The sequence below is a fragment of the Microtus ochrogaster genome, chromosome 18 (genome assembly GCF_000317375.1).
Source record: "Microtus ochrogaster isolate Prairie Vole_2 chromosome 18, MicOch1.0, whole genome shotgun sequence".
NCBI lineage: Eukaryota > Metazoa > Chordata > Mammalia > Rodentia > Cricetidae > Microtus > Microtus ochrogaster.
The window spans coordinates 21,246,998-21,260,462 of record NC_022020.1 but is presented as its reverse complement, the minus strand read 5'-3'; positions in this window follow the sequence as shown (position 1 = coordinate 21,260,462).

The window sequence follows — 13,465 nt, the reverse complement described above, 5'->3', positions numbered from 1 at the left end:
CAACTCCAGCTCCGGTGGACCCACGTCCCATTCTGTCCTCTGTAGGTACGGCACTATTCACTTAATTAAAATAGGAATCCTTTAAAAAGAAGTGGACGTTTGAGCTGGACGATTAGGTTGGTATGGTACTTGGTGCACAAGCATGAGGAACTGAGGCTAGATCTACACCGTCACATAACAGCTTGTTTGCGTAACTCCAGTGCTGGGGAGGCAGGGAAATCACTGGAGCTTGCTAGTGATCTAAGTGAAAGACCCTGTCTCAAAAGATTAAAGTTGAGAGTCATAGAAAAAAGTGCTGAAGCCCTCCTCTATTCTCCACAAATGCACAGGCATGTGTTTTACCTCTAAAGACATGAGCATATACAATACACGCACACACACACACACACACACACACACACACGGGTGCACGCACGTGCACACACGTGTGATTGATCTATGGGTGGTGTGATGACTCTGTATACTACTGTCCACAAAAGTAGCGAAATTACCGGCAAGAGCAAATTACTCATTTGCTATTTCAGAACACAGGAGCATGTGTTAGTCAGCTCTATGTCATTAGGACAAAATCTTGAGATAAACCAACTTAAAAAAGGAAAAGTTTATTTTGGTATAAAGCTGGAAAGAATTCAGAATGATTGCATCATAAGAGAGATAAGTAAACATATCATAATAAAACATATTTAGAAAGGACATTAATTAACTGTAAAAAAGAACCCAGTAAAACAGGCGATTCATAGGATACGGGTGTAAAATCCCATAGATTTCAACTATAAAATAATCTGCTATTTCCAGAGCATAATGGGGACTGCAAGTATGCCAGCAATGAGAGCTCAAAATGTGTGTGTCGATGTGGAGATTAAGGTTGATTTTGAGTACCTTCTGTTCTTATTTATTGCTAGGTTTCCTGAGCCTCCTTATTCCCCAGGGAAAGGTGAGTGCGCTATCCGCCCATCCCACAGCCCCACAAAGCAGGACAATCAAACGCGATAGGGAGTCAAGTCAAAGCAGGAACTCGGTTTATTACTGTGAGCGTCAGCTTATATATGTTAAGTGATATCCTGTGATATGGAGGTGTCTACCTAGCTTTTGCTGTCTCATCCTCACTCAAGCTTGAGCCAGGCTTTTCTTTGTCCTACAGGCTTCAAAGTATAGGCGCTGAACTTGAGCCAGGCTTTTTTTCTGTCCTATTGGCCTCAAGGTACAGGCCCTGAGATAATCTTGGCCCAACAATTTATTTTTTTAAGACAGGATCTGTCACTAAACTTAGAGCTTGTAGTTTTAGTTACACTAGTATCTTAACAGTTTCCATTGCTGTGATGGAACACCATGACCAAAGGAAACTGGGAGGTAGGGGTTGGAGAACTATTTTATCTTACACTTTCAGATAATATTATCACAGATAAAAGTCAGGACAGGAACTCAAGCACAGTAGGAACCTGGAGTCAGGAGCTGATGCAGAGGCCATAGAGGAGTGCTGCTCACTGGTTTGCTCCTAAAGATTCACTCAAATGTTTGCTTTCTTAAACATTCTCAGGACCTACCTATCCCTGGAAAACCCCTCAATGGCCTGACCTCTCCCACATTAATCACTCAGTAAATGTCACACACACCAATCCTACAGAGACATTTTGCAACTGAGAGCCTTGTCCCAAATAACTCTACATTGTGTCAAGTTGACATAAAACTATCCAGCCACAGCTAATCAACCCAGTGGTTCTTAACCTCTGGGTCATGACCCAAATGGGGCTCCAATGACTCCAATGACTCTTTCACAGGAGTTGCCTAAGACAATGGGAAAACATATTTACATTACGATTTATAATAGTAAAATAATTACAGTTATGAAATAGCAACAAAGATAATTTTATGGTTGGGAGGTCACAACATGAGGAAGTGTGTTAAAGGGTCACAGCATTAGGAAGGTTGAGAACCACTGATCTAGACAGTAAGTTTCTTTAATTGGCCACTTGAAGGCAAGTGTCCAATCCTGATTTGTTAGGGCTTCAAGTCCAGGTCTGACCCTAACAATCCTGCAACATCTTTATACCTTCTTTGCTTACACTTGCCTCTGTGAGATGCAGAGCATAGTTACAAGGCTCAAAGATTTCTCAAGCCCTGAATTCAAAGCAGGAAAGCACTTGTATGCCCTCCAGGTTTGAAGGGATGGCTCCCAAAGACTTCCGTAACAATCTGTGGGAAAGTAGCATCAGACAGGAAGCTGAATGAGTCTCTCTCTCAATATAACCATAGACTTGACTCTCCGCCGTACTGCATGAGATAGTGAGCCCCGCCAGGGGCCATTTAAATCATGCCACCACCCACTCACTCCAGCATCTAATAGAAGCATACAGACTATGGGACTTAGAGGACTTGACTACCTGAAAGCTTGACTCTCTCCTCATTCCATAGTAATGTTCCCACTAGCTATAAACAAACAAACAATAATCTCCCAACTGTAGCAATCTATGAGAAGAACACAAAATCATGGGATGATATTTCATCTTTAAAAAGAAAAGAGGTTATTCCTAATTCAAGACAATTTGGACCCGAATACCGCACGCATTGGCCAAGGGAAAAAAAATTGTTTGTTTGGTAAGTGGCTAGACAGATGCTGGTAGGCTTGCATGGTAGGCATCCATCCTCATAACCTGCTTAGGACACTGTATCCCATCTCCCCAGGGAGTACCACAATTGCTCTCTTAAGATTTAAAATACACAGGAAAACGTGAAGGTGTCTTGGCATTGTTGAGTCATATTATCAGAAATCTACTTTCTCCTGGTCAAAAGAATAGATTGGCAGTTCTGTCATTAGCCTCAGGCAGAAACAAGGTGCTCTGATCTGTCTCAGAGATTAGATTATACACTCAGTGTCTCCTTCTTAAGAGTTAATCTGGGTCTGTCAATCACCTGACCAAGAGGACACACCTCAGGAAGGCTGATTCATATGGAAATATACCGAGGAAATGGGAGGAACAATCATTCCCCTAATGAGATAATAAACTTAGGTACCCTGGAGTGCCTTCCTCCAGGCAATTCCTGACAGATCTTCACTGATAAACAAGCCTGTTTTTCTGAGCTCTCACTCAAAAGTCTTAACTTTTCCTTTCTCCTTTTCATCTCTTCTTTGAACACCAGCCATAATCCTAAGCATGCTTGCCCTGGCACTGTGCTTTCTTGGTGCTTCTGTGAAGACTCCCTCCCCCTTTTCTACACTTGCATGAAGACACCAGCTCAAAGGGCATAACTTTCTTCCTTCCTTTCCTCTATCTTCCTGCTCTCAGGAGCTTTTAGTATTTACAGCCTGGTCTGTTATTATCTTTATCAAAAGCTCTAATAAAGTGGCGCTGGAACTTCTGTCTAAGTCGGTTTTCAAATTATTTTGCCAACAAGACTAAGATCCTGCAGAATAGAGCCCCGATTCTCAGTGACATGTTTGCATGAGTAGGTGTGACGGTGGCGATACATTAACACTGGCTTCCACACAGCAAATGGATTGCCTTACTTCATTTATACTCATTTATGACTAAACAGGCATGTTTTCAGAGAGACAGCATAAATATATTTCCACAGCTCTCTGGAAGCTTTCCTCTCTTAGCTAGAAACACTCCAACAGAGGTGCAGAGCCCAGGATGACTCTGAAGGCAGTGTGGAATCAAAAGGGGGCAACGTGGGTAGGCGAAGAAAGGAAAAGTGAAAAAGAATTGTCTACAATGTAATAGCTATAAAAAAAAATCATGAATCAGAGGCAACTTAGATTTATGTGTTGAGATCATTTCATTAAACAAGATGAAAGTTAATCTGTTTTAAATCTTACTGAGTTTTTATGGCTCTGCAGAAATTCATTTATAGTAATTGAGAACAAGAAGAAGCATAATAAACAGACCAACCCTGATGGTCCCCATGATGGGAGAGGTGGCTTTTGCATTTAGAAGAATATACTGCAATTAAAGCACCTGTGACCAGACCCACTGGGCCCGCCCTGTCACGGTCCTCGGTGTTGCCTCTGGAACAGGACTCTGGCTGCAGAAGTGCAGGGAAGAGGAAATGGTGCTAGCTCCATTCTCCTTACTCTTCTCCTTTACTAGAAGCTCAGTCAGAGCTCTGCTGAGCTACCCTGAATCACTGCTGGGACTAGACGTGGATCTCTGTCTGGTTCATTCTGCTCCGTGCTTTGCAGGCTATGTGCTTTCTCGGCTCAAGACAGTGTAAACCACCTCCTAGGGTCTCCAATTCTCTATCCCAGAGGTCAGGCTTCCCACAGCGCATTCATCTGAGATTTCCACTGTTTGGCGTAGCCCCCGAGTCGTGACCTCACCATCTAGGATCCATCACATGAAGCTAATGCTGCTAGGGCTCCTGCATATCTCCTTAAACATCCCATCCTAAGGCTGCTCACCTAAGTCCACATGCATGTATCAGTTCAAAGACTGATTCCATATTAGAATATCATGACTCGTTTTGCTCCAAAGCTCAGTCCTCCTTGGGCTGCTTCTCTGGAAAGGCTGGCAGCCCTCTTTGCCTGCTTTGTCATTTCCTACTCCTTCTATTTTATTAGGTGTTGTGTTGTGCTATGTGCCCAGTGTGTCAATCTTCCTGAGAACACAGTGCTTTTCTAGAGGTCATCACTGTACATATTTCATGCCCATGTGTGATGGTTAATATTCAAATAAAGAGGATAAAGACTCACATAGGAGACAATGCTACATGCATGTCAGGATAAGGCTTTCCTTCCTTAAGTTTTTTTTAAATCGGGTATGTAGTCACGGCAATGAGAAAAGTGATTCATAGTCTAATGCAAAAATCTAAATATACAATAACATACATCTGGTATACTCCAGTTGCTCACTCTCAACATGTTTAGCAAATGAATAAAGAGATCACTTATAGCTCAAAGGGATAAAGAAAGCTGCCTGGAAGCAGGTGGATATGGTGGGAATGGTGTCCAGACAGGAAGAGGGGAGCATGGTGGTCGGTGAGAGTGAGAAAAATGAGCGTGTGCAGTGAGCGGTGGAGACACAGATATCCAAAACTTTAGGCAGAAGCAATGCCTGGCACTGGCTGATTATGGCATTGAGGAAATTTGGCACCAGAATTATCATGTCTGATTTCAAGACATTATGTATGTTTTAAGGACATAGATATATCACAATTTCTGCACGAAATATGACCTGTGTACACTGACTGCATTACTGAGATGTAAGTACTTCGAAAGTGTACCTCTGCGCAGAGAAGCAAAATTCGTGTCTACACTAAAATCAATCTCATACAGGGAGATGAGAAGCCAACTGACTTCTCCATAAACATAATTTAAAGATGCCTTACAGGGGCCTGACCTAGTTCCCATAAGCATCATGGCATCCAAAGCCATGGCATCTAAAGACCTAGGCTGCAGAGTTGAGATCTACCAACAGCCTTCCTACTCAGGAGGTTCTCTGTCTTTCTCATCATGCTTTTTTCCATTCCCCATTCGATTCTGGGTAAGTGTCACACAGAACAGAGAGTTCTCATCACTGCCCAAAGGGTACTGAGTGTCCCCCCTTCTAAGGAATGCTTCCTTGAGGAGACGCTTACATAAATAAACAATCATTGCCTTTCCTCCTGGCTGTGACTCACTGGACAAGAATAACAAGTAACCTGAAACACAAACAAATATTCTATTAGAAGAGGGTGCTATGAGGCAGGCACAAATTGTCCTTCAGTTTAGGATGAGTGACACAACCAACCCTTGGTCGTCCAGATAGGCAATCGTGATGGTGGGGTCCATCCAAATAATTTGGCAGTGGTTCCTAGGGATGCTGGCATCATTCTCTAGAGTTCCTAAGAGAATGTTATCCACACTGCTCTAGACATTCAGGTGCTATCACTTGAACAAGGATCTAATTTGCCAACGCCCATGCTGAAATTGACCCTGTACATGAGCTCAAAGAAGGCTCTTGTCTTTGTCACTTACTCAGTTTGTATTAGTGTGTTGCTAAGAATAGATTCAGACATCAGACTACCTTAGCATCTCACAGGCTTAGAGATACCATGGCTCAGAGGGACAGAACTCACAGAGCTGCAGAATTTTCATTTTGCAGCAGTTTCATCCAAATTGAAGCATCCCTCCTGTAAGGTGGATGGAGGTTTATGAGATCCAGGAAGTAAATTAACCTCACAAGCACAGGAAAGCTGACACCACAAGAGTCTTTATGCCCTCCTCATGTTGTAAAGCAGTACAGTATTTCTGGGGATGGGAGACTCATCGCTGTCAAGTTGCCTGGAGGCGACTCTGACCTGATCAACTTCTTTGAAACTGTGCAGTTACAGTCTGGTAAAATTGTAAGTTTGGTACGTCATCCATTTCCCATTGGGGATTAGTAGACACTTTTTTACGTCATCCCTGGGAAAGGCTCACATACCACAGATTTTCCACAAATGAAGCTATCAGATAAGATCTTGACCACTTGGTTTACATTTGAATTTCATAAAATCAACATAGTACGTGTGTGTACCTGTGGTCCATTCAGTTAGTAATTAAGTTAAATTCTTTTGACTTAATGCCAGACTTTTCCTCTTCACCTTGCTATCATCCCAAAGTAATGTTGCCCTTGTGTAGGGGAGATCCAGGTCTGAGAAATATATAAAGTCTCTTTGGATTTGGGTAATCCCCACATTCAGATTCTCTCATGAACATGCAGTAGGAAATACCAGAGGGACCATAAGGCTGAAGGTCTCAGGTGTGGCCCATCTTGATGGCTCATCCCTTTCCTGGTGTGTTAAATACTAATGCTGGCCTTTTATATCTCATACAAAGTTCAGTAGAGCAGGTGGAAAACATTGCAAATTTCCTCTATGGGCTGGGTAAAGCTCACGACCTCTTGAACTAAGTTGAATTTTACACACAAGGTGGTTTTGCCTCCACCTCTAAGATTTCATGCAACGCCAACATCTTCTATGAAGACTGCATCTTCCCTGGGTACATTCGCAATCAAGGCCTAAGTTCTTGCTCTGCCAAAGCCCTGCAAGAGGGCTGAGCAACTGGCCTCAAGATGTGTGTTCAAAGGCTCCAGAGAACCTCTGAAGGTGGTTCTTTACTGAGGAACATTGTAGGATAGAAACACACTACTGTGACCTGGGGAGAGTTGGGAAAGTATTCGCCTTACCTAAAAACTTCAATAACAACCCTGTGTTGAGAGATCCATCCATATCCATCCCTGTCGTCTAGCAGAAGCCTAGCTATAAGCAGGATTTTGCCTCTTTCTGAGAGCCAAGACCAAGACTTCTGTCAGAGAACCAAGGTGTCTCCCAGTGACAAACAGTAGCATATCCATGTCTGTAAGGCTCACATATGGGTAGTTTTACACCTGCTTTCTCTTCCGGTGCAGACAGAGCCCAGAAAAGCACTCAGCAGAGAGTGAGATCATTCATAAGAAGCAAGTGTGCAATGGATGCAGAGAGGGCAGGAGGACAGAGGAATCACAATTGTACCTGCTTCTTCTTCCAAAGATAAAACCAAAGCTTAGACCACCTTCCTCTCCCCAGAAAGCTCTCTCTAAAATTGTGCAATGAAAAGGTAGGCAGGAAGAGGAAAGGAAGTGAGTGAGAAGGTAAGGAAACTTATCATTTGCTTTGCTGGCATTGAAAAACTGAAGAAGAATCTACCACCACTGTTTCCAGCCCTGATTGCAAACCCATTCTGTTCTTTAGCTCTGTGGCTGGAGTTAGCAGACTGTCAACCTGGCCTGCACTGCAGCCACAACCAAGGAGACCAGACATTGTAATTTCTGGAGAAGCTGCTGCCATCAGGATTGGTTTCAGATACCTGTTAAAGACAACAAAGACCAATGTGATGGGAGGGCAGGAGGGCACAGAGAAGAATGGAGATGGAACAGAAAGAGGAGAGTTGAGGAATGCCGTGGGAGAAATGGAACGTGCATCTTCACACATGTGCACACATACAGACTGTAGTACCCGCCACTACAAAGGGGGCGAGCACGTGAGGTGGTAGGCACAGTCAATGCCGAGCTAATTTCTATACAGGATGTCCATATTCATTGCGTAGTCTCTACAGTAAGCATAGAGAAATGCCAAGCCCATGCAGTTCAACCACTCTGCACAGACTCTTAGTGCAGTGCCTGAGAAGGCCAGAAGAGGGTGTAAGATTCCTGGAACTGGAGTAACATACGGGTGGCTGTGAGTTCACCAGCATTAGTACTGGTCCCCTGCCAGAGCAAGTGTTCTTAACTGCTGAGCCATCTTTCCAGTCCGAACCGCACAATAATAGGTACAAACATTTATCACAACACCAAAAGGTTTCACAGCCCCGCTGGGCACTTGTGCTAGTGTAGCATCAAGATAACCATGACATTATCATGATCCATTTCATACTTAAGTGATGATTACACATGAAATGAAAAGGCAGGGTACAAAATGATGAAGTGCGCAGGCAGATGTGGTTCCTGCTTTGTAAGACTGTACAATGGGTAATTAGGTAAACAGAGTTGTTTCATAATAGTTCAGAGAAACCACTATGACTCTCAAAACTGAAGGTAAACACTAAATAGATGGGGTCAAAAAAAAAGTCCTCTCGCCATATAATAATCAAAATGCAAAACATACAGAATAAAGACAGAATATTAAGAGCTGCAAAGGAAAAAGTTCAAGTAACATATAAAGGTAGACCTATCAGAATTACACCCGACTTCTCAATGGAAACCATGAAAGCCAGGAGGCCCTGAGCAGATGTGCTGCAGACATTAAGAGACCCCAGTTGCAAGCCCAGACTACTGTACCCAGCAAAGCTTACAGTCACCATTGATGGAGAAAACAAGATATTCCATGACAAAAACTAATTTAAACAATATATATCTACAAACAAGCCTTACAAAAAGTACTAGAAGGAAAACTTCCAACCCAAGGAAGCTAACTAAACCCACAAAAGCACAAGCAACAGATAACCTCCAACCAGTAAACCCCAAAGAAGAAAAACACACAAACACAACTACTGAAAAATAACAAGAATTAACAACCACTGGTCATTAATATCTCTTAATATCAATGGTCTCAATTCACCTATAAAAAGACACAGTCTAAGAGAATGGATATGAAACACTATCCAGCCTTCGACTGTATAGAAGAAACACACTTCAACCTCAATGACAGACTTACCTCAGAGTAAAGGGTTGGGTAAAGGTTTTCCAATCAAATGGACCTAAGAAACAAGTGGGTTTAGCTATCCTAATATTTGACAAAATAGATTTCAAATGAAAATCAACCAGAAAAGATGGATAAGGACACTTTATACTAATAACAAGAACAATTCATCAAGATGAAGTCTCTGTCTTGAACATTTATGCCCCCAATACAAGAGCACACACATATGTAAAAGAAACATTACTAAAGCTTAAATTGCACATCAAACCCTACACACTAGTAGTAGGAAACTCAAACACTCCACTCTCACCAATGGACAGGTCAACCAGACAGAAGCTTAACAGAGAAATAAGAGAACTAACAGATATGATGAAACAAATGGACTTAACAGACATTCAAATGGACTTACAAGACATCTGTAGAACATTCCACCCAAACAAAAAAGAATATACCTTCTTCTCAGCACCTCATGGAATCTTCTCTAAAATTGACCACATACAAAGCAAAGCTTCACAGATTAAATAAAAAATTGGAGTACCCCCTGTATCTTATCCAATTACCATGGTTTAAACTTATAATTTAACAACAATGCTACTCTCAGAAAGCCTACAAAGTCATGGAAATTGAACAGTGAACTATTGAACCACCCCTGGGTCAAGGAAGAAATAAAGAAAGAAATGAAAGACTTCCTAGAATTCAACAGAAATGAAAGCACAACATACCCCAACCTATGGGACACTATGAAAGCAGGGCTAAGCGGAAAGTGCATAGAACTAAGTGCCCTCATAAAGAAAGTGGAGAAAGCTCACATCGGTGACTTAACAACACACCCCAAACCTTTACAAGACAAAGAAGCAGATGCACCCAAGAGGAGTAGAAGACAGGAAATAAACAAAATGAGGGCTGAAATCAATAAAATAGAAACAAAGAAAATGATACAAAGAATCAACGAGACAAAGAGCTGGTTGTTGGAAAAAATCAACAAGATAGACAAACCCTTATACAAACTAATCAAAAGGCAGTGAGAGAACATCCAAATGAGAAATGAAAAGAGGGACATAACAACAGACACTGAGGAAATCCAAAGAATCATTAGGTTGTACTTCAAAAACCTGTACTCCACAAAACTGGAAAATGTAAAAGAAATGGACAATTTTTTAGATAGATACCATATACCAAAATTAAATCAAGAGCAGGTGAAAAATTTAAATAGACATATAAACTGCAAGAAAATAGAGGCTGTCATCAAAAACCTCCCAACCAAAAAAAGCCCAGGGCCTGATGGTTTAAGTGCAGAATTCTACCAGAACTTCCAAGAAGAGCTAATACTTATACTCCTCAAAGTGTTCCACATAATAGGAGCAGAAAGGACATTACCAAACTCTTTTTATGAGGCTACAATTACCCTGATACCAAAACCACACAAAGACTCAACCAAGAAAGAGAATTACAGACCAATCTCACTCATGAACATGGATGCAAAAATTCTCAATAAAATACTGCCAAGCCGAATCCAAGAATACATTTTAAAAAAATCATCCATCATGATCAAGTAGGCTTCATCCCAGAGATGCACAGATGGTTCAACATATGAAAATCGATCAATGTAATCCATTATATAAATAAACTGAAAGAAAAAAACCCATATGATCATCTCGTTAGATGCTGAAAAAGCATTCGACAAAATCCAACACCCCTTCATGATAAAGGTCTTGGAGTCAGACGATTTTAGCACAGACCCCTACCAGACCTTCAAAAAAGAATTAATAACAATATTCCTCAAATTATGCTATAAAATAGAAACAGAAGAACCATTGTCTAATTCTCTTTATGAGATCACAATTTTTGATACTTAAAACACACAAAGACTCAACAAAGAAAAAGAATTATATGCCAATTGGCCTTATGAACATAGATGAAAAATTCTCAACAAAAAACTTGCAAACCAAATCCTGTAACACATCAAAAAGATTATCTATCACGATCAAGTAGGTTTCATCCCAGAGATGCAAGGATGGTTTAACATACAAAAATTGGTAATGTAACCATATAAACAGATCATGTAACCATATAAACAGACTGAAAGGCAAAGCCACAGGGTTATCTAATTAGATGTGGAAAAGGTCTTTGATAAAATCCAATACCCCTTCATGGTGAAAGTCCTGCCGAGACTCGGGATACAAGTGACATATTTCAACATAATAAAGGTTAAGCACATCAAGTTGACAGCCACCATCAACCTCAGTGGTGACTGTAGATTGTGCCAGACTGACGAAACTGATCTTGAAGAGCAGGAGAAATTTCTCTGTGGTTAAGAACACAGGTTGCTCTTCCAGAGGCCCAGGTTTGGTCTCCAGAACCCAGAGTGAACAGGTATCTCTAATTCCAGTTCCAAAGGATCTGATGCCCCCTTCTGACCTCCATGGGCACTGCATGCACAGACATATATGAAGGCAAAATATCCATACATACAAAATAAAAGTAAATAAAACCTTAAAAATTAAAAAAAAACCCTAAACGTTATTATCCAGAATTTACTGCTGTTAAAGGGTTGGTAAAGAATGACTTGCAGAAGCGAGGAGGACACAAAGCTGGCTGTGTCACAGTAGGCATCCCACCCCAGCATGGCGGACAACTCACAGAGGCTGCATTCTCCGAGTCCCCTGCCTACAAGGGGGCATCCTAGGCCCAGAAGCTGTTTACAATTACTCTGGGGAGGGGGACTTGTCAACCGCCTAAGTTTCAGGAGCTTCCTGACCTTGTGAGTTTCGTTTACTTCCTGAGTCTTACAGCTTCCTCCTCCTTTAAATAACAGCAATAGTCTCAGTGGTTCATTGAGTTAGGTGCAAGTGGAATCTTCTCCTTGATTTGTCATCGAATCCTATGATTGACATCTCTTCACAGCCAATCTAAACATGCTGATACTTAAGAAGTAATTTATTTTAAAAAGTATTTAGGAGCTTGGGTGAACTCTTCATCAGTAAAATGCTTACCCTGCAAACATGAGGACCCAAGTTCAATCCTCAGAATCCATGTTAAAAATAAAAACCCAGGAGTGGTGGTTTGCCCTTATAATCCCACTAATGAGAAGCTGAGCCCTGACACTCACTGGCCAGCCTAGACTACTTGGTGCATTCCAGGTTAGTGGGAGACCTGTCTCACAGTGTAAGGTAGATGGCATGTGAGAAACAGCTATCTATGTATCCTTTGGCTTCACACACACACACACGCACGCACGCACACACACACACGCACACACGAATGCACACACACACGAATGCACACACACACACACGCATGCACACATGCACACACAAATTTAGCCTTTACAAAAAACTGAATATGAAAGTGGTATAAAATTGGTAGTCAGATCAAGCAAAGCCTTTAATTCCCAATGTCTATGGTTGTTTGAATGACTGAATTGTTCTTTTAAAACATTATAATCGGGCTGTTGTGGTTTGGATGAGAATGTCCCTGTAGGTTTGTGTATCTGAACTCTTGGTTCCCAGTTAGAGGATGTATTGGTAGCATTTATTGAACTTTTAGAAGGTGGGACCTTGCTGGAGGAAGGAAGTATGTCACTGGGTGAAAGATTTACGAGTTTATGGTCTCTCCCCTCTTCCTGTTCTCTCTGCTCTTCTTTGTATAAGTGAAAAAGTGAAGTTTAGCCAACTTCCTGTTCTGCTGTCATGTCTAGCTTTGTCTGTTGACATGCCTTTCCCTCCGTATCCTTCTGGCCATCAGTGAAAGCAAATCTTTTCTTTTTTAAGTGACTTTTAGTCTGAATATTTTATCCTAGCAACAGAAAAGGAATTTTGTAAAACTGGGTTGGAGAAATGGCTCAGCAGTTAAGGATGCTTGCTGCTCTTCCAGAGAACCTACACCAGGCAGCTCACAACTGCCTGTACCTCCAGCTTCCAAGGCTCCAGTTCTCTTTTGTGACCTCCAAGGATACACACACTCACACAGACACACACTCACACAGACACACATACATGCTCACACAGATACTCTCTCTCTCACACACACACACACACACACTTTTTTTAAAAAAAAAACACATTTTTAAAATTAAAAACAAAGTTTTAAATAAAACGAGCTGCTTCTTTTACCAATGTTTTGTGTGCTTCTATTCGTGGCAGATGGCACAGCTTTGAAGACAAATCTTTCTATAGTTGGCATTTGTAACTATACTTCATTGGGTAAAGTCCAAGCTTTGTCACACACTAATAGGTGAAGCCTCCAAACTCTTTCCAGAATAAGCCATACAATTAAAAATCACTCACAATATAGTCATCCTCCTGAATATCAACCTTCATCAGGCGATGAA